Genomic DNA, 27,973 nt, shown 5'->3' on the forward strand with positions numbered 1-27,973 from the left:
CGTATACATACATATACGTATGTGTATATATAGAAAATCTTTCATTAGCTCTTGAAGATTCCTAAACATATTTTCAACGTTTAGGTTGTTCTATTTTTAGTTTTTCTGTAGTAAATAACTCAATTTTTGATTTTTTTTAAAGTAGCTTTCTTATTAATTTACCAACATGTTTTCATATTGTGATTTAGACTCTTAAGCTAGGCAGGGTTTTTTAAGTTTTGTTGCTCCTTCTCTCTGCTTCTTCTGTGCTCCACTATCTTTGTGTAATAAAGACTTTTATTTTCCTCCACAGGCACTTTTGGCTTCCTCATCCAAAAGTAGGTCTAATGTTGGTTCTTGGTCGCTCCTACCCTGAGGGGATATTGGGAATATCACGTATCGGGTCTCTAATTCCCACAGAGCAATAGAATACCTCAGCGCCATCTGCAGCTGTACTGAGTTCAGCAGATTTGCAGCTTCAGCCCTAATAATCACAGTGGACACTCTCTTATGATCCACAGCAGTTCTCATTTTCGGAAATGGCTATCACTTTAATCGCTTTTTATTAGTATCTTTTGCAATGTGTGTGTGTGTGTGTGTGTGTGTATACATACATATATATGTATATACACACATACATACGTATATATGTAAATTAGAAAAACTGTCATTTAGAATTTAGGTTGGAACTGAGAAGAGGCTGCCCCCTTTACACGATACTTGAGCACTCATGAGCATAAGTTGGAGATGGCAATTTTGTTTCTTTTACTGCCTGTGCCAGTTACAGAAACAGGTACTGAAGTAGGCCATTTTAAGTATGGCAAAGTCACAATGAACAAATACCTGCTAACATCTGACAGCCAGGCAAGGGGTTATGCACGTTAACACACTCTTCAAGTGAAGACCTGACCAGTACCCAGGTGAACAATGCTGGGAATCAAGGAAAAGTCAGACAGTTTTTAAACACAATGTCTGTATTGATCTCTATTCATTTAAAATGAGGAGGGACAAATGGAAGGAATGAAGAAAGGGACACAAAGACTATTATGTACAAAATTATTAGAGAAGAGCCAATAAAGAAGTTAATGCCTATGATCTCGAAGAAGATGTCTCTGGACATTATCTTTCATTGAAACAAGAAGAAAACTTTAGAAAATGCTCTGAGGCTTTAGGGTTAAATGGTGGTATGTAAGATACATGTAATATTGTTCCTACTGAGCACCAATCAAAGTACTCATGATTCAAAGTGAACCAAAGAAAAGGCTATGGGCGTAAATCTGGGTAAGATTTCTGCTTAATAATTCATGACACATTCTTGTACTACATATAAAACAATCCATACTCTGGACCAAAATAAATCTCCCAAATAAGATAGGATATGCACAAAAATTCAAACTACAGTGAACAGCCCTACCTCTAACAAGTACTGGCTTCTCTCCCTCTTATATCTAAGTAGAACTATGTTGATTCAAACACTATATTCAGAAGTATAGAACTGAAAAAAAAGCAAGGAGCAGTACTGGGGAAGAAGTAAGGACTTAGCATTATTTTGTTCAAAGAAGACTTCCAACAGTAAATGAAAATTGGAACAGGAGAAGTTTAGCATTGAAGCAGCAGATGATGTAAGCTCAGTTTATAGGACTACTTTACAAATTGCAAATCAAGCTTAGGGTGATGCTTCAGGCTGAGATATAAGAGGATACACCACCTACCATCAAGTAAATAGTGACGGCAGCTGTGAGATGTGGCATCACACCCTGAGGGTAAACACTCTGCCCACTCAAGACAAATAAAAATACATCTATGAATTACTACCTCCGTATAAAGAAAAAGGAAATTACACTTAATAGTCAAGGGAAAAAAATAACTGAAAATAACCTTCACGAGAAAAATATATACTTAAAAAAAAAGTCAAGCAGCAGCTTGTTGTCCTCAAAATAATACAAGAGGAAATGAATTATAGGAAGCAGAAGCAAGAAGCCTTAAGGATAAAACTGAGTTAAGATAGAAAGGGTGCTGGCAGCATAAAAGAGTGGCATAATAAAAATCCACATTGGAGGTAGTCCCAATTGGATCTGATTACAGAAAATCAAGTCACTGGTATGGAGGATAAATTTAAGACGCTTATCCAGAATGCAGAGAGAGATTAAAAACTAAGATAACATGTAAAAAGAAGGCACAAAAATCCTATCTAAGAATTATTCGTTTCCAGAGGAAGAAGCGGAACATCACAATGCACAGTGATGTAGACAGAATTATTTCTTGATCTAAAAAAAAAAAAAAAAAACCTGAATTTATACAAATAAGCTCATCAAATAGGCTCATTGAGGGTATACCACAGCCCCTTTTTGATGGACATTTATTTGATGTCCACTATTTTGCTGTTATAAATAACCTACATGAGAAGCCTTGTGTGCATTCTGCTTCATATTTGTAGAGAACTACCTTAAGCGTGGATTTTAATCAGTGGAATTTCTGGGTCAAAGAGAAAATAACTTATTTTTTCTGGTAGTGCCAAATAATCCTAGTGGGTTTGTATAATTTCTCATGCTTATCAGTAGTACATGAGAATGATTGTTTTCCAAAGCTTTGCCAACTGAGTTTACAGTCAAACTTTTGAACCTTTGCCACTCTGCTAGTAAGAAGCGGTATTTCAGTGTAATCTTGATTTACATTTGTCTTCATGTGACGCTAAACATGTATTCATATTGTTATGGATAATTTGCCTTTCCTTTGAAATGATCATATTTATTTACATTTTATCTATGAATTTTGGTCCTTCCAATTATTAAGAGCTATTTATTTGGAGATTATCCCTTTAAGAAAAAAGCTGGTAATATTTTCTTCTAGTTTGTCACATTGAATTTACTTTACGGAGCTTCTCTTACCCCATACACACAGACTTTAAACATATATTTGAATTTAGTAATTAGAACTTTTACCAATTCTGAATGTTGAATCATATTAGAAAGGTTTTTCATGTTCCAAGGTTATAAAGGAATTCATCCTTGTTTTACACTAGTAGATCTATGGTTTTTGTTTTAAATATAGATTTCTGACCCATTTGTATTTTACTAAATGGCTAGCCATACATCTCAAAGTTTTAAGTCTGTATTTCCCCCACCACAGGCACACTTATTTTAGAAGCCACATATACCACATTTTATCTTATATTTTAGGATCTATTTCTAGATTTTCATTCTACTCCATTGGCCTATCTACCCATGTGCCAAATTTTCACAGCTTTAACACTGCTTTAACAACAATTTTACACATTATGTTGTAATATCTGGCAGAGTTATCCCTTACCTTTTTTTCCTCTCTGGTCTTGACTAGTTTTCTACAGGAATTTTTATTGAGATGCATTTGATTTATATACTAACTTCAGACCTAAACCCTCATGACGTAGAATTATCCTACCTAAGAACACTAATGTCTATTTATTAGAGTTTATTATTGCGATATCCAGGTATATTTGAACTTTCTACATTTTGTGCTTTTCTTATTTATGTTCCTAGGTAATGTATCTTTTACCCTATTTGAAATCTTCTCATTGTGTCCTCTAATGAGTTACAGTATGCTACATGAAGGCTATTGATTTTACTATATTAATTTTATATCCTGTTCCCCCAATAAATTCTCTTATTGTCATTGTTTCTCTTGGTTTTTGATCAAGTGCACTATCATATCATATGCCAATAGAGAGAACTTATCTCTTTTCCAGTGCTCATGCCTCATAATTTCTCTTGCCTGATTGCATTTACTAACACCTACAGTATCTTCTATAAAATCATATTAGTGACATTACGTATACTTTCATTTTTCCTGACTCTAGTGGAAAAATGTTTCCTCATTTTAAAAAGATGCTGACTTTTGTAATGAGGTACATATACTTTACCATATTAAGGAAATATTCATTGATTTCTCTTCCATTAACTGTTTTTTTTCACTTTTAAAAATCAAGAGTAGATATTGGATTTTATTGAATGCCTTTTTAGCATTAATGGAGGTGATCATAAGATTTTTTTTAAGAGTTAATATGTGAATTATATTGATTTCCTAATATTAAACTACACTCATATTCCTGCAATAAACTTGGCCATGATTTATTATTTAACATGATAAAATTCTGTGTTAATATTTTATTTAGCTTTTTGATCAATCTCTAGTTTCTTTCTAATACTCAGTAAACACTGTACATAGTTACCAATGTTTACTTATTTTAAAACATATTTCTTGTTTCATGCTCTGAAACAATTTTAGTAGCATTGAGATTATCTGTTTTTTGCTTAATTGGTAGAATTTCCTTGTGATACCATTTTGCCCTGGTGCTTTCCTTGGAGGTGTGGATGGCATAGGATGTGGTCATAGGTTTTGATAAACTTATCTATTCTAGGAAAGTTAGTCTGGCTTAATTTTCTTTGTCTTCTTTGGTCAATTAGAGTATATTTACTTAAGAAATTATCTAATTAATTTAAGTTGTAGATCTATATGCAAAGTAGTCTAATGTTCTTATTTTTTAATTTCCTAGGTTTCAATATTTATATGGCCTCCTAAGTTATTTTGTCTGTGTTTTTTCCCTTTTAATTTTCCTGTTTAAATTAGTTAATAGTTGATCTATTTATCTGTTCATTTCAAAGAACTAGCATCTGACTCATTTATTATTTCTGTAATTTTTCTCTACCTACTTATTTTCTATTTTCATCTGTATTTCATTCCTTCTTTTCAGAATACTTTACTATTTAATGGCTTTATGTTCAATCACTATATTGATTCAGAATTTAGTTATGAATAATGCTGTGGTTAATGTTTTAGCTGTATTCTATAGTCTGATATGTAGTGTTTTTATTATTTTTTAGAAATACTTAAATATTCTATTTAATATCTTTTAAATGAAGTTTTAAAAATTTATGTATACATATATATAATCAGTTTTGTCTTATTCAAAGCTTTATTTTTATCTGAAATCTATCTTGGCAAATATCAATTACAATCTTTATTTTTTATTTGATTTTATTTTTTAATATATATTTTTTAATGTATTTTTATCTTTTCTGAAGCTTGTTTTCAGCTTACAGTTTGCTCTGTGATCCAATCCAAAGCTGTATCTTAACGTGAGTTGAACCCTACTTAATGATTTTAAATATTTGAGAAATATAGTTATACGAATGTTTTTAAAAATAAAAGGTAACAACTAATGCAATTAACAAAAATAATAACTTAGTAGCCATGGCATATAGTGAAACGAGTTTAAAAAGAAGGATCGAAAAATCAAACAGAAGATTCTAACTTACTGCTTACTACCCAAGTGTTTGATCATTTAATTACAACCTAAAATTCACATCTTGAAATGGAGATAACAATAGTATTGTTAAAAGGGTTAAATGAGATGATAGTGTCATTGTACTGGGTACATAGCATGTATTTTTTATTTTCAGTAAGGCATAATAAAACATAAAATTAAATTTACACCAGTTATGATAATTAAAATACATTAGTCAAATTGAATTAAAAGTCAGGTATAATTATATGCTGCTTTGAGAAATTAAAATAATGTAATGGACAAAGAAGGCATAAGAAAGATCACCAATACGTGTGTTAAGCAAAAATTTTTAACTTATAAGGAAATGATCACAATGAATCCCAATAACATGTGAGATTAACAGTCTTTTCTCCATCTTTGGTAGACCAGAATAACATATGAGTATAGAAAGGCAGAGTTTGAGACCTAAAATTAAACAAATGGCAAAATAATAAACACTTCACAAATACTGTTTCAAAATGTGTACTTGTATAAAACAGTGAGGCATACACTAATATGTAAAAGAAATCCCTCAAGAAATTCCCCAAACCAAAACTTAGACAAATAACATTTTTGGATAAGATGTCTTACTTTAATAATGAAAGTTCAGATAAACTAAAACAACAACCTATCAATCATTGTAAAAGTAATCGCCTAATAGTTCTTAGGTACATGGTTGAGTCATCAGAACATTTTTCGGAGTATAACAAACACTGCAAGGTCTTCAGCCAAACCTGAAGTATGGGACAAATTCATAACGTTTGTACATAAATATAGGACAGTAAAAGTATATGAACATATAATTCTATTCTAGAAATGAGAAAAGGGGTAGGGAGTGCTAAGAAAGAATGGAGAAAGTTTTCAGAAAGAAAAAAATTATTAGAGTAAAGAAAATCATACATTTGATCATCAATCTTTGATCTTTAGATAAAAGAAACCAATAAAAATAGAATACAAACTAATGAGTTTTTTTTTATCAGAAGCAAATCAAAGAATGAAAGAGGGAAATTACAATAAAAAGTTGAAAGGAGCCATGGCCACATAGTAAGGGTTTATTTATAGTAGTGTTACAGTAACATATTAGCTATAAGTCTATTTTAATAAGCTAGAACATTTCAAAGGAAATATATCAAAATTAAAACAGAAAATTTAAAGAAACAAGTAATCATGAAATAAACTTCAAAATGTAACATAGCCTTATCTAAAAAGCTGTGGTAGAATAGACAAAAACCTAAGATGGTCATAGCTAAAAACACGTTAGAGAGATTGAAATAAATGGCTGATTTTCAGATGAATTGGTAGAGTACCATTCCGGGTTTTCGGCACTGATCATTTAGGTGGAAAAATATACTGTCTAAGATAATTAAATTTCTAACACAGAATGCTTTACCTATGGAAATTGTTAAAAGACAAAAAAAAAAAAACCATATCGTATATTACACTTTCAAGTAAATTTCCTTTGGCACCTGCCATACACACAAGTTCTCACTTAGAAATATGAGGCCTTGTAACATTTTTTAAAAGCCCTTTTTATTACCATGCACCCTCTTTCAATAAACTTAACTCTTTAATTCTAAAAGCTCTTAGGGGGAGCCTGAAACTTTCTTTTGGATACAGAACAGACAAATTTAAGTTCTCTCTTTGAGTCACACGAATTGAGAAGCGTTTCAATTCAGATGTGTGCGCTGTAAGTTCTCACATTAGGAAGTAAGTTTCTTGGTAGCAGAAGATGCAGAACTGGTGCCAATTATTTGTCAGCTGATCAGAAATAGTCTGATAAATTTCTAGTCCAATAACTAAAAGATACAAATCTGGTAGAATTAATGTATAGATTAGTTTAACAGAATAGTTTAAAATAATAGTTTGATTAGTTTAAGGTATTAGTTTAACATCTACTTATTAAGATCAGTGTGTTAATAAGTAGTTTGATTGTTATCTTCCTGGATGTGCATGCTTTAAAAAATATTGTTAGCAAGTGCCTACTAAATTTGTTTTTAATTTTCAGTACTAAACAATTCAGCCTTTTCGTTCTTATAGGACATGCTTCTCCATTGCAGTGAAGCTTAGGCTTTATTCACAAAACTTGCCACATGCAAATTTGTAATGTGTTGATTTTGCTGTTCCTTCATCATTTGTTTATCAATTCTTCAGAATCTGTTGTGCATTTATGTATTCTTTCTCTTGGCCTTTATCTCTGTTTCCACTTCTCCAAGTTGCCAAAATCTCATTCTCTATCATTTCCTCTGAATCTCACTTTATAGCTCAGTTCATCAGACCCTTTGATAAAACAATCCCACCCAGAAGCCAATGATTAATCAAATAAAATGGCAAAACCTGATGTAGCCCAATTTTCCTCAAAGCCTCTGCCCCCACTGCTTCCTTCAAACTCTAAATATGTGACTGTAATGTCTTAGTCTGCATCGTCTAATTATTTTAGTCTGAGGTACAAATTCTAAATAAAGTTAATTAAATTATAATCAGATACAGGAAGCTCTTAGAATGTGTCAACAAATCTGTTAATCATTCTATGGATAATAAATTAGTCCTTCCAGGAAGGGGTAACAAATTACCCAAGTAAGATATTTAATAAGAATAAATGCCTCAGCCAAGCTACAAGAGATACCAGGAGTGACCCCTTCTTAGGAAATTCAGGAAAGAAGAGGATCAATCAAAGTAAATTGTGGAAGAATTTGATTATTTATTTTAAAGAAAAGGAGACTATTAGAGACCCTTAAATCATATAATATAAGCATACATGCTTATATAATAGAATGTCTATATCTCACATAAGTATCCTGAAAAAAGTGTCCATTTTCAAGTTTATTTCCCCCAATTTTAATTTATAATTAGGATTCTGAGTTTAAGTCTCTCACAATGAAAACATATTCAGTAAGTTGTCAATATGTCTTCTAATAGTATTAGCTCGCAGTTTCTAAAGCCCAAATCTTTCTAAGTTATACTTTTTCAAGATATAAACATACCAAAGAATATTTCCTTTTTAAAGTCCAGTTTCATAGTACAACTTTCTCTCATATTTTATTAACCATATTCCATTTATTCAGTGCTATCTTATTAAAAATTAATCAATGCACTTTCACTAATTTAGTTAATTTGGCATTTTCACCTATTCCAAGAAAAATATGGCTTCTATAAAGTTGCTAAATAATTTACAAATGTAGGTAAGAGTGATCACTTCATTGATTTTTTTCATCATCAAATATGTACATTAAGGTGTAACTCAAAATATTAGTAAATTGATATAGCAAAGTGTCTTTAAAAATTGACTCTACCAATATTAGAAATTAATGGTTTACTCACCTGGGCACTTATATGCTCATATGTTTTATATGCTACTAGGTTATAGTGCTCTAAAAATTCACCAAATTATCATATCATGAAGTTTAAAACTTTGAAAGAAATTTTAGTGAATAGAGCTAGTATTCAATATAGTCTGAGCCAATTGAGTTTAAATTATTAATTATAGTATAATTAAGGGTCAAAAGAGTGTTTCAACGTATAGTGAGACTATCTTCCAGATGTAAAATATAGAGACTTTAGGAGTTGGATGAAATTTGAAGTAGATTTTAAGGGTCTGCAATTCTACTATTCCAAGTCACTTAGATATTTGCAGTTTCATATTGAGTGTTAGTACAATGGACATATCAAAAATAAAATTAACCCCTATTTCAGTGAGGCATAACATCTCATTGAATGTTACTGCTTCTAAGAGTAGCAAAAACTTATTTTGATGTGTATTGCGTGGCATTTTGGGATTAACATTGAATACGGCCCCAAATGATGGTTTCCTTTTTAATAATACCTGTGAATATGCACACAATTATAGCTAGATAAGATAGATTAGTATTTATTAGGTTCTGATTATTCAGTAGTCACTAGGCTAGATGAGTTATGCATTATATTGCTTAACTATATATTCAAATAAAGATGTATGTTTATAAAATTCACTAACACTATTAGCAAAATTGTAGGCATATTGACACTTAATACTCCTAGCATGTAATATCGCATTCTTAATATGAGTGCAGCAAATTCTAAAACCAGCATGTCAGAGTCAGTTTTGCATTTGTTTATGTGATTAGCATCTTTATCTCCTGATAGACTATAAACTCCGTGAGGGCAGAGACTGTAGCCCCAGTGCCTTATTTAGTGATTTAGCAGATAACAGATATCCAATAAATACTGATTTACTGAATGAACAAATGAATAATATGAATAGCTTAAGTGTGCTCTGAGGATCAAATCACTGAATTAATTTTAAGTACAATTTCTCATGTATATGTTCTTTAAAAGTTATCCTATGTTTTCTGTTATTTAATAAATATAAAGGACAAAAACAAAACCAGAAAATAGAACTAAATAAGGATATTTGAAAGGAAATTTGACTATCTAAGAATAGCTAAAATATATTAAGTGCCTTTCATATCTAGGCATTGTGTTAACTGTTGTTCGGTAGATTACTCATTTAAGCTGCACAACCTGCTTGTTAAGTAGTTGTCACTATTATTGCATTTTCGCCAATAACTACACTGAGTTCTAGAGAAGTTGGTATTTTCCAGAAATTCTCCAGCTACTAAGCAATGCAACCAGGATTCAAACCCATAATGTCTAACTCTAGTCCAGGATTAAAACCTTTAATATACTTCCATTTTCTCATACAGGACTAGAAAACATGCAATATATATGCTTGCCAGTTATTTGATTAAATATTTAGGAAGTTTCAGTTTTTCCTGAAAAAAATAAAATCTCAATGTTCAACTACTAGTATATTATTTTAAAAATTTTCACTATCTATGCTGTAATTAAAGACCTTCTGTGAATTCAGTGTAAATTTCCAGACAAATACTAGGTTCATTGTTAAACTGAGCTTATTAGTGTGTATGTCACTTTTGTATGCATGTTGACAAGATGACTCACTGATACAAGATACTTCAAAACTAAAGGTTTAGCAGTTCTGGTTTGATACATAGCCATCATTCACAGTATTTTCGGAAGGAAGGTCGTTCATCCTTCTTTCAGGCTCACATACTCCCATCTTTGATAAGAGTTAGTCAAGCACCAAAATACTCTGCAAAATACACAAAACAATGCATACCCTCTGATTTCTTATGAAGAAACTAAGGTTTGAGGTCAGTTTTGTTTATTATCCTTACTTGACAACACAGCATCACTTGGCTTTGACGCTATTGCAGACATCATTTAAGGTCAAGATACACTGACTAACAGGCACAATTTAACCATGAATTAGTAATTGTCTGGAAATTTATATTATGATTTCTGGATTTGGAGAATCTAGGTTAAGCGGTGGGTGCATTTTAGCTTGTCTAATTCCAAGGATCATTTATGTATGCTTCAAACTTCTAATCAAAGTTGCTACCATTTGACACCTGTGTGCTCTGCCAAGGCTAAGGTCTCTGGAATCCTGTCACATTCTTACAGTTTTTTTATATATGCATTATGAAGCTGGGTAAAGTTGCTGTAATTCCTGTAGGAACAAAGGGATGAAAATGAAGGTATGTAAGAATCACAGAATGTAACAACTGCTTAACAATTTCTTGGAATATAAGTGTACATCATACTAGTCATCTATCATCTGATACCTTTGTCTCTAATAGAAAATGTTTTATCTTACCAGTATTCTTTCATGACTTTTTATTATGTTTCTTTCTTTCCTTAGGGCTACCCAAGCCCTAAGTCATAATAACTATATTAACAAACTGGTACACCAACTAAGACCAATTTTGCTTCCTTTTTGAAAAACTCAACTCCTTTTTCTGAACATATATTACCTATGTCACTATGCTTATCCTAGATATATTCTGTTGATCCTTTTACTGCCTCATATCCAATTAGTACTGTAGCTTTTACTTACCTTCCTACTCGCTATTGTTTCATGTCATTCTCTCTATTCCTACTACTACTAAGCCTTTGTTCAAGTTTCCTTTGCTCCTCTATAAGCTAAGTAGTCTCCTAACCAGTTCTTATATCTTGAATCTATTCTCTATACTGTACCAGAGTGGTCTTTCTAAAAAGTAAGTTGATCAGATGTATAATTATCAATTCCTCTGCCAATTTTAAGAATAAAGTTCAAACCCCAAGTTTAACATATAAGGTCATTGGCTACCACCTACCTATATAAGCCTAAATTCCCACCCTTCCTATTATAGACTGTCTTCTAGTTGTAACCATCAACCTGTAGTTTACTTGCAAGCCTTCTTACATACCCCTCTACCAGAAATGCTCTTTTCAGCCACTCCCACATATGCCACTGCCTACTGGCTCTTCTAAACTTTTTTGGATCATCTTTCCCATTCAACAGTCTATGTAACACCCTCAGTCTGTCAAGATATCCTTCCTTTGCACTCTACAAACACTTTTATCATGGCACAACATTCTACTCTAACAGTTGGCTATCTGTCTCTTTTGCTAAGCCATCAGCTTTGTAGAAGGCAACCTCTAAAAGGGCCCACAACGATCCCCACCTCCTGGTGTACACAACCTTGTCAGTCCTCTTTCCGGAGTGTGTTTGACTTATTGGCTTATTCCTTTGTTAGAATACAACAGAAATGATAGAATGTCCCTTCTGATACTAGGTTGTAAAAAGACTGTGGCTTCCACCTTAGGTGATCACTCTCTCTTGCTTTCTTGGCCTGAGGGAAACTAGGTGCCATGTTGTGAGCTGCCTTATGGCAAGGCCCAGGTGGCAGGGAACTGAGGTAGTGCCATGGTCAACAGCCAGCAAGACACTGGACCCTGCCAACAGCCACATGAGTTTAGGAAAGGACAACAAGGCTTTAATGAGACTCTAGCCCTTCTTGGCAGCTTGACTGAAACTTCATGAGCCTCCTTGATCCAGAGAAACCCAGCTTAGCTGCTCCTAGATTCCTGACCCACAGAAACTGAGACAATAAATGTTTGGTACTTTAAACTGCTAAGTTCTAATGGAATTTGTTAAGTAGTAATAGATAATACAAGTATTAGTATTTTTAAGTTTAGAAAACATGACTTATTTGACTTTGAGTCATATATACGTATCTTTTTTGTTAAGTAAATTAATCCTCTTCACTTGAACTTTTACTTTTAACCCACCAATAGACTTGAGGCATTCAAACTTCAAGCATTCTGAAACATAGTTTACAACTTTGCTCATTAGGAGTTTTTCTTCAAAACAGAAAACGAAGTCTTCTAATAACACAAATGTATTATAAATCAACATCTGAATATGCATATCTAGGGGCATATGTGCAATTGTACAAAGATAAAATTAGGAGAAATGCTTAGAATGTTTTTCTCTAGGATCCTATTTTCAATTCAGCCATATAATGGCATAATGTAAGGCATAAGTTTTATGTTAGGTTTTAAAAATCAAACGACTCTCACAAAGGTGACACCATGTCTATATATAAGAAGGATGCCCTATTTCCCTAGGCATTAATTTGACTTCTTAAGCTTAGAAAACCCATCTTTTTCCTAGAAAGAGAACCCCACCAATTATACTTTTATTATATTTTCATAATAACAAATATTGCCTCGTGGAAGATTTCCCCATTAGTGTTTTATATTTAAGTGCACAGTCTGTTTAATCCTTCGACTTTATCATACTTCACTGATTAATCTAGTTTAAATACCATAAAAGTCCATAATCATTGCTATAAAAACTTACGCTTGCTTATTAAACTCGCTACTTTGCCACTGTCAAATGCAAGCAATAAAATTGTGCATAAATATAATGGAAGCAAACAGTTTTGCAATTGCTAAATAGATGACACCTGGTGCATATGAATGCTTTCAATTTAATCCAAACTTATATGATAAGCACCTAAAATATATTTTGTATAAATATACTTAAATATTTAAACTGTGCCTCTGGCTGACTGGTATGATGCCTCTTCATTGAATAGTCCTTGACATGATATATACATATATATGTATGTGTATGTGTGTATGTGTGTGTGTGTGTGTGTGTGTATATATATATATATAAGACACACAGAAGGCTGTTAAAATGTTCAAGAATTTCATAGCGAAAAAGCAACTTCAAATTCAGAGAAGTCTAGACAGGTAAAATCTACCTGATTTTTATTGCATAAAACTTAAATATCTGTTATCTGACCTTTAAATAATTATGGTTGGTACACTAAAAGAGATTTTTGTGGGAAGTTTGAAAATGAAGATGGCAAAGAAAAATACCTGAAACTTGGCACCACCTGTCTGAATTAATTTGTCATTATTGCCCAGGGTAGTTGCCAAAATCTTTGCTATCAAAAGAGTTTTAGCAATTTTTTTCCAAAAACCTTTATGTCATGTTGTCACAAGAGCTTTGAACACCAAGCACTTTAGGAAGAAAAGTCACATAAATGGAGGATTGGGTAAGATCTCCTCGAAGTCCACTCAAGTACATGCTCTTATAATTAACAGCAATGGGTTGTAGCATCAGCTCAGACTGGGGCTCGTTCATCACTGTGATGACAGATGGCTTTAAAAATTGCCCAGCACTGGACTGAAATGAACAGGCTGTTTGGTTTCTTACTCAGAAGTAGTATATATACACACATATATGTAGTTTTTTCCTTTCTTGGTTTATCATTGCATACTTTTCACATCCATAAGGAAGATTAGCGTTCTCTGGGAAATGGAAATTGTTAATACACATCCATCAGCACAGAACAGAATGAACAGAGATCAACACAAAGAAGAACATATTCCATTTTTTATCAGACTCAGAGAGAAAATGATCTATTTTTATTCAATCAATGATGGCTAAAAATATCCTGGACTTACTATTCCTACTTGTATCTAAACACAATTCATAAGTCTTAATTCATTAGACTAATGTGTTTATAAGGCAGTTGAAATGTCAAAGCTCTGCTGGATTTAGTATAAACTTAAATTCCATTACCTGGCAGGCATTAATTGCTTATGGAGCATAGGGATTCTTCCCAAGGGTCTTATATGTTTCCTTTTGTCATTTTGCTAACTATTCTGTCTAGACGAACTTAAAGCCCTTAATCCTCCATAGGGATCAATAAACTGCACAATAATTCAGTCTTAATAATTAGCTTTCACTTAAACACAAATGGTCATTTCATTGTGAACTGCAGTACAAAATGATAATGAAATAATTAAAAAGACAGATGAAAGAGTGACTTAATAGGGAAGAGGCCTTACTGTTCAATTAGAGGCATTACCATTCAACCTTTTTATTACTGCCACAACCTTTCAATTTAAAAAAAAATAACACTTCAAGCTCTGCTCATTTAACCCATGGCAGTATCACTATTATATGCAGTCTTATGATGTGATTCTTATGCTACAGACTGTGGTGAAGCAGTTGTCTCCCTGAAATTATTAAAATGGTGAATATTTGATTCAAAGGTCTATAAATTGTATATAAATCATAGTACTATACATATTGTCCTGATTGCTCACATAAGGGATTTTCTTGAGCCTTCCCAATTTCTTTTTAAACAGGATTAGCTCTATACAGTTCCTTTGAAACAGCCTCAAAATTGTGTAGAACAGTTTTAAGATACTGGATGTTCTGAAATAAATCGTAAAGGCATCTCATTTTTTCCCTCAGAGAATTTCCTGGGATAGTCTATAGTACAAAAATTTTTCATATTTGCTGAACTGACAATTTAGTTCTAAGTCCAAAAAGGTACAAAACTTCATTAACCTTTTAATACATTCTCACAGATGTAGGGTGATAGATACGTTTGAATCTTTATGATCAAAGCACTAGCCTAATAGCAAAATCTTTTACTTTACCTTTGCTGTGTCCTGCTTTCATTTTAATTTCTACTCTATCCTCACATGGATATGGACAGACTGTACTTCAGCTTTGCCCAGTAGTTGGAGACATTCATAATCAATTTCAGCAAACCTGCCACTGTTCTTGCTATTGGCACAGGTGACAGAGCCCTTGGGCTTCCCCAGTCTCTTTGAAATGAAGGTAAAAGTCTCCAGGAAAAGACTCTGCTCATTAATCCTGATCAAACTTGGAAAGATATACCACAGAACGGACATCCGACATGAGACGTATCTGTATGTTCTCAAATACTAAGGGAATATGTCTTCAAGTTAAAAAAATTAATTCGTATCAAGTCAATATTAAAAAGAAGACTATGATCATAGTCTTCACATAGAATTACAGTACCTGGCACAAAACAGGGATAGGGACTCAAATATCTAATTGAGGGATAAATGAAAGGCACTTTTAAAACATAAAGGCATTCATTCATTTCACTTCTCTTATCCCTCTCATTCATTACTATTATATAGGTTTATAAGCTGTCAACTGTTATTCCAAAGTAAAAAAACAAATGCACAGAATTCTTTTCCTCAAGTTTGACACAGAAGACTTATTAAGAACCTGACCTGAACCAACAACAGGAAGAAAGACACATACACACACACGAACTTTTCTCCATTTATTATAGAGCACATTCAATCACACTTGGTACATGATGTAATATATAGCAAATTTCCCATTTTTATTTTTTAAATATGAATCATTCTGAATTTCTAATATATTTATTGGCAAGGGTTTCGGACAAGCTACTCCAGATTGGCAGTTTACTAACTGTAAACTATAATGAAATGACCTGTATTTAGGCACAGGTCAGATAAAATATTCCTTTGAAATTAAAGTGGTTAGTATCCACCCAAAATATTGATAAGTGAGACCAATTTTCTTCAAAATAATTCACCAGTATATGGTGTGGAAACATGATACTACAGAGACCAAGTCTTTAGAAATCAAGTGTTATACTTATTTCTCAGATAAGTCATAGCAACTAAGAAGTGTTCTCAGGAATAAGCTATTAATCCACAAGAATTTTAATGTTAAAAACCTGGACAGAGAAGTCAGAAATCTGCACAGATCATATTTGAGAAGGAGAAGTAAGAAGCAAGTGCTGATGCATCATGCCAACGTTTCTGAGACACTTCACGATAAGAATCACCTGAGACACTATGATCTCCTGGTCCCACCCCTGGAACTCCTCAGTCACTATATCCGGAATGGGTCTCAGGAATTCAGAGAATTGGGTATACAGATAAAATTCTTTTAGACTACAGAATGGTATCTTGTCCAGTTCTAGTCTGATGGCAATTCAAAGGCATTTTATTTATTTTACTTTCATGCAAAACACACAGTATTCTCCCATGTAAATTTTCTATCACGTAATTTTGAGCGAAAAGACATCGTATGTTAGTAACTAGTATTTCGTGAATGAATAAATGAATGTCATGGTTTATAATTTAGTTTCATGAGTTTTGTTGCTCACAACTAAACTTGAGTCAGACTTCAAGAAGTTAATAATTGAGTAATTTTTCAAACTGAATTTCTGGAAATGTTAAGCTGAGAATCTGACTTGATAGTTTTATACCCAATAGGACCTTTATGACCTGCTGCTTTTTATCCAAACTAGCCAGCCAGCCTCCTTTTAAAATCTATTATAACAATATTTTCCTTTATAAAATTTTATTCTGTCTTATGTTATCATTATACAAGAATAGTATGTGATATTTACAGTGTTAATATTGACTCTGGTTATATCAACTAAATTGAACATGAAATGAACCACATAATCACGAAGGCTAACTTAATACAGAGTCCCAGTACTAATTATTGATGCCAATTTCTGTGTGACTATTTCTACATTCCTAAAATTAAATGAGTAATTAAAAAAAAACTACAGTATCAAGATAGCTTTGTGTTCAAACATTAGAAATAGATGTTTTAAATTTATATATTTCTCCTGATCATTTGTCATATTCACAGCTCATTTTATCAATATAACTTGATTTCTAGTTGGCCTTTAACCTTATTGAGTTTAACCCGTTAGTAAGACTTTTTATTGCATTCGTGTCATTCTCAATTTGCACGTACTCTTCAACTGAGATGGAAAAGTGAGAAAGAAAATGGACCAGAACACTAAGACTGTATATTTAACTATTTCAGTATTCCCTTCTTTGATTTTAACTCTCGTTTTTGTGGCCACAAGTATCTTAAAATTTCTGAGCACGGCGTGATGCTTAATACCATCTACATTGCCATACTCTGTTCCCTTTGCTAGGGATCCCTTTCACTACAGCCAGTCACTTTTCTGTGAAGCCAGCCTACCAATCCCATCTTCTGAAGCCTCCCTTCAACTTATACCTTGACCCTGACAGAATAATCCTACTCCTTTTCTTGGTAATAATGACTGATTTTTCCCATATTTCCCGGTTCATTCAATCTCATTACTTAGCCAACCAAGCTGGAACCCTCCTAACTTTACTTCTTTCTTTCCAAATCCTTACTCTTCACCTTCCATAGCTGGTCTGTCTACCAATTCTACCTTCTCCAGGCACTCTACATGTATTTGTAAGCTCCCTCCCAGTACCATTCTCTTTCAGTCCTAACCAGCCTCTATACCTCCACTTTCTCCTTGTCCAGGCCGTCTTCCACATTTCAGCCAGGGTCATTCTTCTAAAAATGTATTGTTGATCATGGATAAAGTCAAAAAGTTTCAGCAAGATATGAGATATTTCACAATTTGGCTACATTTATCATTCTTGTTTTATCACTTGTTTTATTCCCTACAGTTAATGGTCTGCATTCCAACCACAGCAAATCCCCCCCAACTCCCTAAATGCCTGTGATAGCTCATATTACTGTTCAATTATACACTCCTCTTCTTCCAGAGAGAGATTGTAATCCCTGCTCATTGTCATGTGGCCTCTACTACTCTTGAGAGAGAAACATAGTATATTGAACCCTACTTCATTGATTTGGGGCTTGACCACATGCCTTCCTTTGATTAACAGAAAGTGGAGATATGACACAGACCACTTCTGAACAGAAGCTGTAAGTGTGATTGCACGGTTCAGCTCACCCCCTTGCTCTTCCTTTTTGCACGACAGTGGGAAAGCCCCACTTTGGGCTGCTCCTCTACCCTGTCCCTGCATGAGAAAGCCTGAGGGCAGAGCTAAAGCCACAACAGTTTCATCTGTCCTTTCTGTTTGCACTAAGATGTATTTTCCTCAGTCCTTACTAGAAATATTTCTATTAAAACTTCAAGAGCTACTGAAACACCTTTGTGAGACCCTCCTTTAAGTTGAAATTTATAGCTCTTCCAACACTATTTCATAGCACCAATCACACTGTATGTTAATTATTTATTTAGATGTATGTTTCAATCTCTTCAACCAGAATAGACTCTTTCAGGGCAGCATCTTTTCTTTTCCTAGTCTCCAGCAGGTAACATTAATCCTGGCAAATACGAAGGGTTCCACAGCTTGTTGAACTAACAATGCAGTATCTAATATCAAATGAAGGAAAAGTGTTTACCTCTAGCAGTTCCACTGATTGGCAGTCTTTCAAAGGAAGGGTTTATATGTTTTGAGTGCATTAACATGATTAAATGATTTATTTTGCAAAACACTTATATAGCACTTAATTGTATACTATGCATTATTATAAGTTCTTTTAAAAAGTTACCTTATCTTAATCATCACAGTAACCTTATGAGATAGTCATTATCAGTATCCTTATTTTCAGATGAACCAGCCAAGACACAGAGAGGTTAGTTTGTCTGAGTACTTAGTGATAGAGCAGACATTTATTCCTCAACATTCCCACATCAGAGGTCATTGGTTCAATCACAAGTCTAGCAATATTAATAAGTAATTTAAAGTCTCGATTTCCTTAACTTTAAAGAGAAGGTGTAAAATCATATACTGCCTATGTGAAAGTCTGTGGTACCTAAAGACCAAAAGTGAAATGCATTCCAGAAGCTACAATTTTAATTTTCCATACTAAATATTAATTCTGTGTAAGTTTGAGGTAGCTCTGACATGTTTCATGGGGCCATGTACCTCTGAAGGGAGTTAGATGGTGACCGCCACCATCCCACAGGTCAGGCCAGTTTGTCTCTTTGGGTTCACAGGGTTTCCAAGAATTTAGAAATGGCTTCAAAAAAATTGCTTCTTTTTAGTTGATGGGGAAAAAATAATGCAACTAGTTAATAAGTATGAAGAATGTTATTCAGTTTCTTGATGGAATAGCGAAGGTTAAATGGAAAATGATAAACATATGTGCTCCAAAAATTCACGTATTCACAGATGAATTCCTCATTTGTGTGTAATATCTCTATACGTATTCCTAAAATGAACATAAGGTGCACTCATTGTTCAACATATTTTGAAATAAAGCATAATTGTATTTTATATGTAGGCAGATGCCAGAACATTTGAAAAATCCCATGCATTAAAAGAAAAGTAAGGTCATGAAACTGAGACAATTACTCTTGCCACCTAGCAAATTAAAAATGTACTAGGGGAAAAAGGAAATATCAGAGAGCACTAAAAAGGAAACTGTAATCCAATTACTTAAATGAGTGTAGATACCACTTTTGTCCATTGTACGAACGTGGTTTTTAAGCACACAGTTCTGCATTTATTTGAAGGAAAACAGCACTAACTTATTTACTTCTTTAGTTGACTAAAAATAGTCTAACATTACTTAATGAATCATTTATTTGTATGTATTCAGTCCATTTTTTCTCCTACCCATGTGTGAGCACTCTCTATTTCACTATCCAGAAATTGTGTAGATAATTAGAGGAACCTGTTATCTGTGGAAGCCAACTATTTGAGTAAGTCAAACCAATGATCTTTTACCCCCAGGTTTCTAACTCATACTCAGAGGGGGCCATTAGGTAAAATTTTTCAATATCGGGCTTCCCTGGTGGCGCAGTGGTTGAGAGTCCGCCTGCCGATGCAGGGGGCACGGGTTCGTGCCCCGATCCGGGAAGATCTCGCATGCCGCGGAGCGGCTGGGCCCGTGAGCCATGGCCGCTTAGCCTGCGCGTCCGGAGCCTGTGCTCCGCAACGGGAAAGGCCACAACAGGGAGAGGCCCGCGTACCGCAAAAAAAAAAAAAAAAAAAAAAAATTTCAATATCAATTTTATGTATCTTATTCCATACTATAAATCTAACTCACAGAATCTGGAACACTTTTATTATAAAACCAATACTGAAAACATCTTTTAGACTTTATCTTTTATCCAAGAGGGAGACCTATTAGCTGTCATATTTGGATTCATAACAATTACTGGAAATATGTTTATTTACAACACAACCGTATATAAAATTCACATAAAAGTTATCAGTCCACTAGAATACATTTTCCCCTCAATCCTTAGAGAAAACACATCAAATGGAATTAGTTGTTTTTTTTAATATAAATCAGCTCTTCTCTGTTACTGCTATAAATGATCCATAATTACATATGATGGAGAGGAAATACTCTTATCATAAATATAACGATGGGAAGAATGGGTTGTTCTGAAAAACTTTATATGAAGGTCAATTGCTATCATTAGAATTTTCTGTTTTGTCCAAGGACCACTGGAAGACAGATTTTATATTTCCCTGTCATCTCATGTTTGACTTTTGCCATTTAAATAAATACAATGTAAAAAGTCATAGAAGAGGTAATGGGTGCTTCCAGCTTTTCTACTAAAACAAGAAAGATGCAAGGGCTCTAATATTCTTAGTCATTGACATTTACAACTATGGGTTTGTTTTTAATACAGGGTAGTGAGCAATGTACTTAAGGCCTCAGAAAATGCTTTATGGCATACAGTAAAGGTGAATCACTTTTTTACTAGATTTATTAGCTAGAGGAATTGCAATCTCAAGAGGAAATTTAGCCAGTTTGAACCCAAGTAAGTGCTTCTTAGAGTTATTTCCTCTTGAATTCTCAGCAGGACTCAGGCATTCTAAATGTCCTGTTCAGGGATCCTGATTTCTTTCCCCCAGCTGGTTTCTGCCACCTTGGGTACCAACAGAGTACTCATTAACAAACTAATTGATTTTTATTAATTATCTGTGGTATAATCTTTCCATTGTTTTCCCCCCTAGTATCTAAGCTTATTAACTCCAAATATACACACACACACAAAACATAATTAGTCCTGAAGAAACTTTGGAATGAGAATGAACTCAAACAAATTGCACAAATCAAAGTATTAAGAAAAGCTAGACATTCTATTTTAAAACTGCCACTCCACAAAAGTGATATAGAATTATAAATATTGACCTAAAAAGAAAGAGCATTGGAGAGAATATTAAGGTAGCTCTTAAAAGCAGTTACATATTAGTTAAAATATACAGTTGTATATTTAAATCATAAGAAAACTATTCAAATGAAAACAATTCTGTAGAGAACAAATTCTTAGCCATCCAAGAGAACAGACACTTCCGTAATGTTTTTCTGAAGTGTTGGTTACAGTCTTTAATAAAGATTTAAGTCAACATAAACTGCATTATCAAAATGTTATCATAAAAAGATAATTGTGGCAGTGTCTATCGAATAGCCTCAGAAGGATGCAATATCATGGTAGTTGTTGAAAACACGGTGTTTGGGATCAAAGTTCCCATATCCAAGTCGTTGCTCTGCATCTTTCTAGCTGAGTGATTTGGGGCAAGTTCCTTAACCTCTACGAGCCTCAGATTCCTTCCTTCTTATATTGGGTTAATATAGTACCTGTCTCATCAGGTTGTTATGGAATGAAGGGAGATGAGGCTTACTGTCATTCAGAGCACATAATAAAGCGTCAATAAATGATATATCTGTGATGATCATCCCATCATCCTTTTTGTTATTTAGTCCTGGGTTTACTGATATACACGTATCAATATAGACAAGCTACCAAGTTTATTTTAAAAGAAAGTTACTCTATATTTCCAGTTTTACCCAATATTTTACATTGAGTCTTTCACAGAGTCTAATAAAGACTCATTAGCTAGTCTCTACCCCCCCATCACACACACTTTCTCCATCATTCTCATCATCCTTAGTACCACAGGTAGCACAGTTGACTTCCACATTAGTGTCGTCTTCTATTTGTCTCTTGGTCAGTTCTCACAACCAAAACCACTATTGGATCCAAATGTTTTTTCCCTGCAAATGGCTAGGCACTGTTATCCTCACTACTTCTGTGGCTTTACTCTAGCTTACATACTCCTTACTATTAGTTGTACTATTAGGGCATCTTCTTTATTAGCTTTCAAACCACCTATGAATAATTCTCAAAAAAGTATTTTTGACATTTAGTATATAGTGCCTTTACTAAAATATACCTATAAATGATAGATGAGAAAAACAAATGTCCAGAATCCAACCAGTGAACAATTATCTTCCTCTGGTAGTTTTCCGATGGTTTTCATTCTTCCCTCAGAACTCCTAATATACTCTGAGCTGGGCCTCATATTTATACACTTGAGCACTTACCTCTTTATTCAAAATACATTATTTCCTGCTAAAGTTCTTTATGCTTTACTGTTTTCCCCTTGCACCAGAATTAATGTCAGAAATGTGGTCTTGATTAAAAAATCACCTCCAAAATTTTTTTTTAATTTTTATTAGAGTATAGTTGCTTTACAATGTTGTATTAGTTTCTGCTATACAGCAAAGTGAATCAGTTATACGTATACATATATCCCCTCTTTTTTGGATTTCCTTCCTATTTAGGTCACCACAGAGCACTGAGTAGAGTTTCCTGTGCTATACAGTAGGTTCTCATTAGTTATCTATTTTATACATAGTAGTGTATATATGTCAATCCCAATCTCCCAATTCATCTCACCCCTTGATATCTATAAGTTCATGTTCTACGTCTGTGTCTCTATTTCTGCTTTACAAATAAGTTCATCTGTATCATTTTTCTAGATTCCACAGAGATAAAGCCACACACATATGGTCACCTTATTTTTGATAGAGGAGGGAAGAATATACAATGGAGAAAAGACAACCTCTTCAATAAGTGGTGCTGGGAAAACTGGACAGCTACATGTAGAAGAATGAAATTAGAACACTCCCGAACACCATACACAAAAATAAACTCAAAATGGATTAAAGACCTAAACGTAAGGTCAAACACTATCAAACTCTTAGAGGAAAAAATAGGCAGAACACTCTATGACATAAATCACAGCAAGATCCTTTTTGACCCACCTCTTAGAGAAATGGAAATAAAAACAAAAATAAACAAATGGGACCTAATGAAACTTCAAAGACAGCAAAAGAAACCATAAACAAAACAAAAAGACAACCCTCAGAATGGGAGAAAATATTTGCAAATGAAGCAACTGACAAAGGATTAATCTCCAAAATTTCAAGCAGCTCATGCAGCTCAATAACAAAAAAACAAACAACCCAATCCAAAAATGGGCAGAAGACCTACATAGACATTTCTCCAAAGAAGATATACACACTGCCAACAAACACATGAAAGGATGCTCAACATCATTAATCATTAGAGAAATGCAAATCAAAACTACAATGAGATATCATCTCACACCAGTCAGAATGGCCATCATCAAAAAATCTACCAACAGTAAATGCTGGAGAGGGTGTGGAGAAAAGGGAACCCTCTTGCAGTGTCGGTGGGAATGTAAATTGAAAAAGCCACTATGGAGAACAGTATGGAGGTTCCTTAAAAAACTAAAAATAGGGCTTCCCTGGTGGCGCAGTGGTTGAGAATCCGCCTGCCGATGCAGGGGACACAGGTTCATGCCCCGGTCCGGGAAGATCCCACATGCTGCGGAGCGGCTAGGCCCGTGAGCCATGGCCGGTGAGCCTGCACGTCCGGAGCCTGTGCTACACAATGGGAGAGGCCACAACAGTGAGAGGCCCGCGTACTGCAAAACAAAACAAAACAAAACAAAAAAAACTAAAAATAGAACTACCATACGACCCAGCAATCCCACTACTGGGCATATACCCTGAAAAAACCATAATTCAAAAAGAGTCATGTGACAAAATGTTCACTGCAGCTCTATTTAAAATAGCCAGGACATGGAAACAACCTAAGTGTCCATTGACAGATGAATGCATAAAGAAGATGTGGCACATATATACAATGGAATATTACTCAGCCATAAAAAGAAACAAAATTGAGTTACTTGTAGTGAGGTGGATGAACCTTGAGTCTGTCATACAGAGTGAAGTAAGTCAGAAAGAGAAAAACAAATACCGTATGCTAACACATATATATGGAATCTAAAAAAAAAAAAAGGTCATGAAGAACCTAGGGGCAGTACGGGAATAAAGATGGAGACCTACTAGAGAATAGACTTGAGGACACAGGGAGGGTGGGAAAGGGTAAGCTGGGACAAAGTGAGAGAGTGGCATGGACATATATACACTACCAAATGTAAAACCGATTGCTAGTGGGAAGCAGCCGCATAGCACAGGGAGGTCAGCTCGTGCTTTGTGACCACCTAGAGGGGTGGGATAGGGAGGGTGGGAGGGAGACACAAGAGGGAGGAGATATGGGGATATATGTATAGATGATTCACTTTGCTATAAAGCAGAAAATAACACAGCATTATAAAGCAATTATACTCCAATAAAGATGTCTTAAAAATAAATAAATAAAAGAAGCTGAAGACTGACTACTGGCCAAAGGAGGAGAATAATTTTTACAAAGGTGTGAGGTAAAAGAAATGTCTGTATATCTTAATTTTTATCTTTTTTCTTAAAATCTACTTGTCCTTTGTAACCCCGTGCAACATACCAGAGCATCTTAGAAATCACACATACTTCTCAGATTTTCCACCTAATTTAAACAAAACACTATTAAAATTCTTTGGTTGTAATTCTGGTGTGTAAGTGAATTTTTCTTTGCTCAATACAGCCCACTGAGAGGATCATAGAAATGGGGATTTATATGGATCTCTCCACTTCCGCTGGTTACAGTAAAACCAACCAACCAAACAAAAAACACTACATACCACATATAAGACATGTAAGATTGGATTGGACTACATCCAATCACAGAATCCGAAGTAGCCGAGCTGAAATGACTCGAATCAGACAAAATCCAAAGTACATCCCATACAGTGAACAACTCATATATTGCTTATTGATGACCTTTCATCTGATGTTGAATAACTAGTTTTAAGGGTAAATTCTCAAGATTACAAACATTGGCAAATTTTTTAAATACCTATTTTCCCCTATTGTTCAGTAAGCAAAGATCTATAGTCTAAAAAGAATGAAAACTATTGGCATTTTCTTTCATTCTTAACTCTTCTAAATTTTGACTCCTCAGCTTTGATACTTCTAGGTGAAAAAGTAAAAGCAAATGAAACAAACTTTTAAAACCTAGAGAAAGAATGAAGATTGTACAAGAGTTCTAAGATTCAGCTCTGTAAACCAATCAAAAAAATGTTAACATGCAAAGATAATCATATTATATAATTTTTCAATAAATAACATGGTAGGAAATTAAAACACTACAACCACAGACAATATATATAAACATGAAGCACAATTCTCAGTGTTACAATGTTATGATGAGCTGCACTGGGGTTTTCCTTCGGGTTATTTTTTATTATCAAATATAAAATCAAAGGCAATGATTTTAAAACAAATGCACACAAACTTCTCCAAGTAGGTTATATAAACTCACTGAAAAGAAAAAGGAAAAGAAAGTCCTCAATGGCAAGGAAAGAGACAACAGAATTAGAGAAATGTTCTGTATCTAACACCAAAGTACTATGGCAATTTTGTGAGACATAAATAAGATTGCTATAAAAATTGCAAATTATGGTCTATGGTATTCCTGAACCTCCATTTACTTCCTTACCAGGCATGTTTCCTCTGAGATTTAATGAAGTCTTGCTAATAGGAATAAGCTCAGATCTTGGTGAGAATCAAAGAATAGCAAAGAGGAAAAATCAATGATTCTACTAGTTAGCTCTTTTGAAAAATGTTCACTTGCACAGGGAGCAAGGGAATTAGATATCTACATTTGTGCTTTTATCCTTGTAGGTCAGTTAATAGTCCTATCACAGGCCCAATAGGATCTGATTCTATTTTATGCATGAACACTAGTCAGGTGATATATTGCTCTTTAAATTCTAGCATCACATTCTTTTTCTTCACTGTGCTTATTTTGAAACTAAATTTACTACTCATAAAAATAAGCTGTTGACAGTGATTGAATGCCCACAAAGAAAGACTGCTATTTACTTGTTTCTCTATGCATTCCCAGTTTCAGGCACCAACATTAAATAAAAGGGTGTTCCAGTATTTCGGGATGGGAGAGAGAGAAGGGGGGGGGATGGAGGTGGGGAGAGAATATGCATGTGTTCATTTGAAAAAGAAGTAATCATTTACAAACTACAGTGCAATGACACTTTCAATGACACTATTATTTCTTACATTTGTCCTCTTTTTCCATTTTATTTATTTTAACAATAGGCACAAAAGAAACCTAAAATATTCAGGAATTTGGGGGGACTTTTTAAGCTAAGATGAGTAAATTATTTCTATAAAGGATTTGTCAAGAAGTAAAAACATTCTGACCCCAATACTACAAAGTCAACTTCAGAAAGCCAAAAAAAATCGCCTTAGATCTCCGTGACATCTGCACGACCCCTCTCTGCCTCCCAGCTATCTAGCAGTTCGGTGATTGCAATCCAAACAGTGGAATCATTGTCCTGCACAGCTAATCATAAGAGTAAAGATTCCCATGATATAATTTGAGGCACCCAGGATGTCTGAGCCAGTCCTGAGACATCACAGTTTCAGCACAATTTTAGGCGCACTGCAATTTCTCACTACTTGTTTTGTTTTTCATCTTCTCAAAGAAAAATGCTTGGCTCAGAAATAATTCTAGTGAAGAAAGAGTTCTGATATCAAAAGATATACAGATATGTACACACACATATAAATGCATATAATATATACATACATATTAGCCATATAACCTATATTATATAACATTTTGTAGATAAACATATAACAAAACACAATATATTTTCACTCAGAAGAAAATTGTTGTTAAATACCGGCTTTATTTTCCTTCTTTACTAGAAGATATTAGCCATGTCCTAACAAACATGCCCTAGATGTTCAACTTATGGCAACATATAAAGAATGAGAGGTGGAATTGAAAGAGAAAAGAAAGTAGCCATGGAAAATGAGTGCATGCATTAAAGCAAAATTGTGTGTGTCTGTGTTTAAATCCTTCAAAAATTTTGCTCACCACATATTTATTAATCCTGTATTATTGGCTTTAGTGGTAATATTTGGAAATGCAAAATAGAAAATTTGATTTCTGTAATTGAGGAAAAATCTATTCTTACTAGTTTTATGGAGCAACCAGAATTCTTTTAAAAATACCACAATATTCTAGAAATGGGAAATTTTAATAAAATAAAGATACTTAACATTTCTGGATTTACTTAAATATCAAGAGAATGATGAGTTGAATAGAAAGTATAGTTATACTCCTGCTCTTCAGTTCTCTGTATTAGACTCAATGCTATAAGGGAATAGGGACTGGAAGTCAGAAGACTTACCTACTCACTTTGTTCTAGCTGCATCTTGGATGAATACACATAACTCATTAAAAGTATGAATTATGTATTTTAATTTGCTTTTACAGATTTTTTTCAAGATGCATAATTTCATACATGCTGAAATAACATTTGGAGTAAAAAGTTTACCTTTTCAAGTACTAGCTTTTTTCTTTTTGCATTTCTTTTTTTCTAACATCTTTATTGGAGTATAATTGTTTTACAATGGTGTGTTAGTTTCTGCTTTATATGGGGATATATGTATATGTATAGCTGATTCACTTTGTTATCAAGTACTAACTTTTAATACTT

Source organism: Leucopleurus acutus (genome assembly GCF_964270905.1).
Source record: "Leucopleurus acutus genome assembly, chromosome: 3".
NCBI lineage: Eukaryota > Metazoa > Chordata > Mammalia > Artiodactyla > Delphinidae > Leucopleurus > Leucopleurus acutus.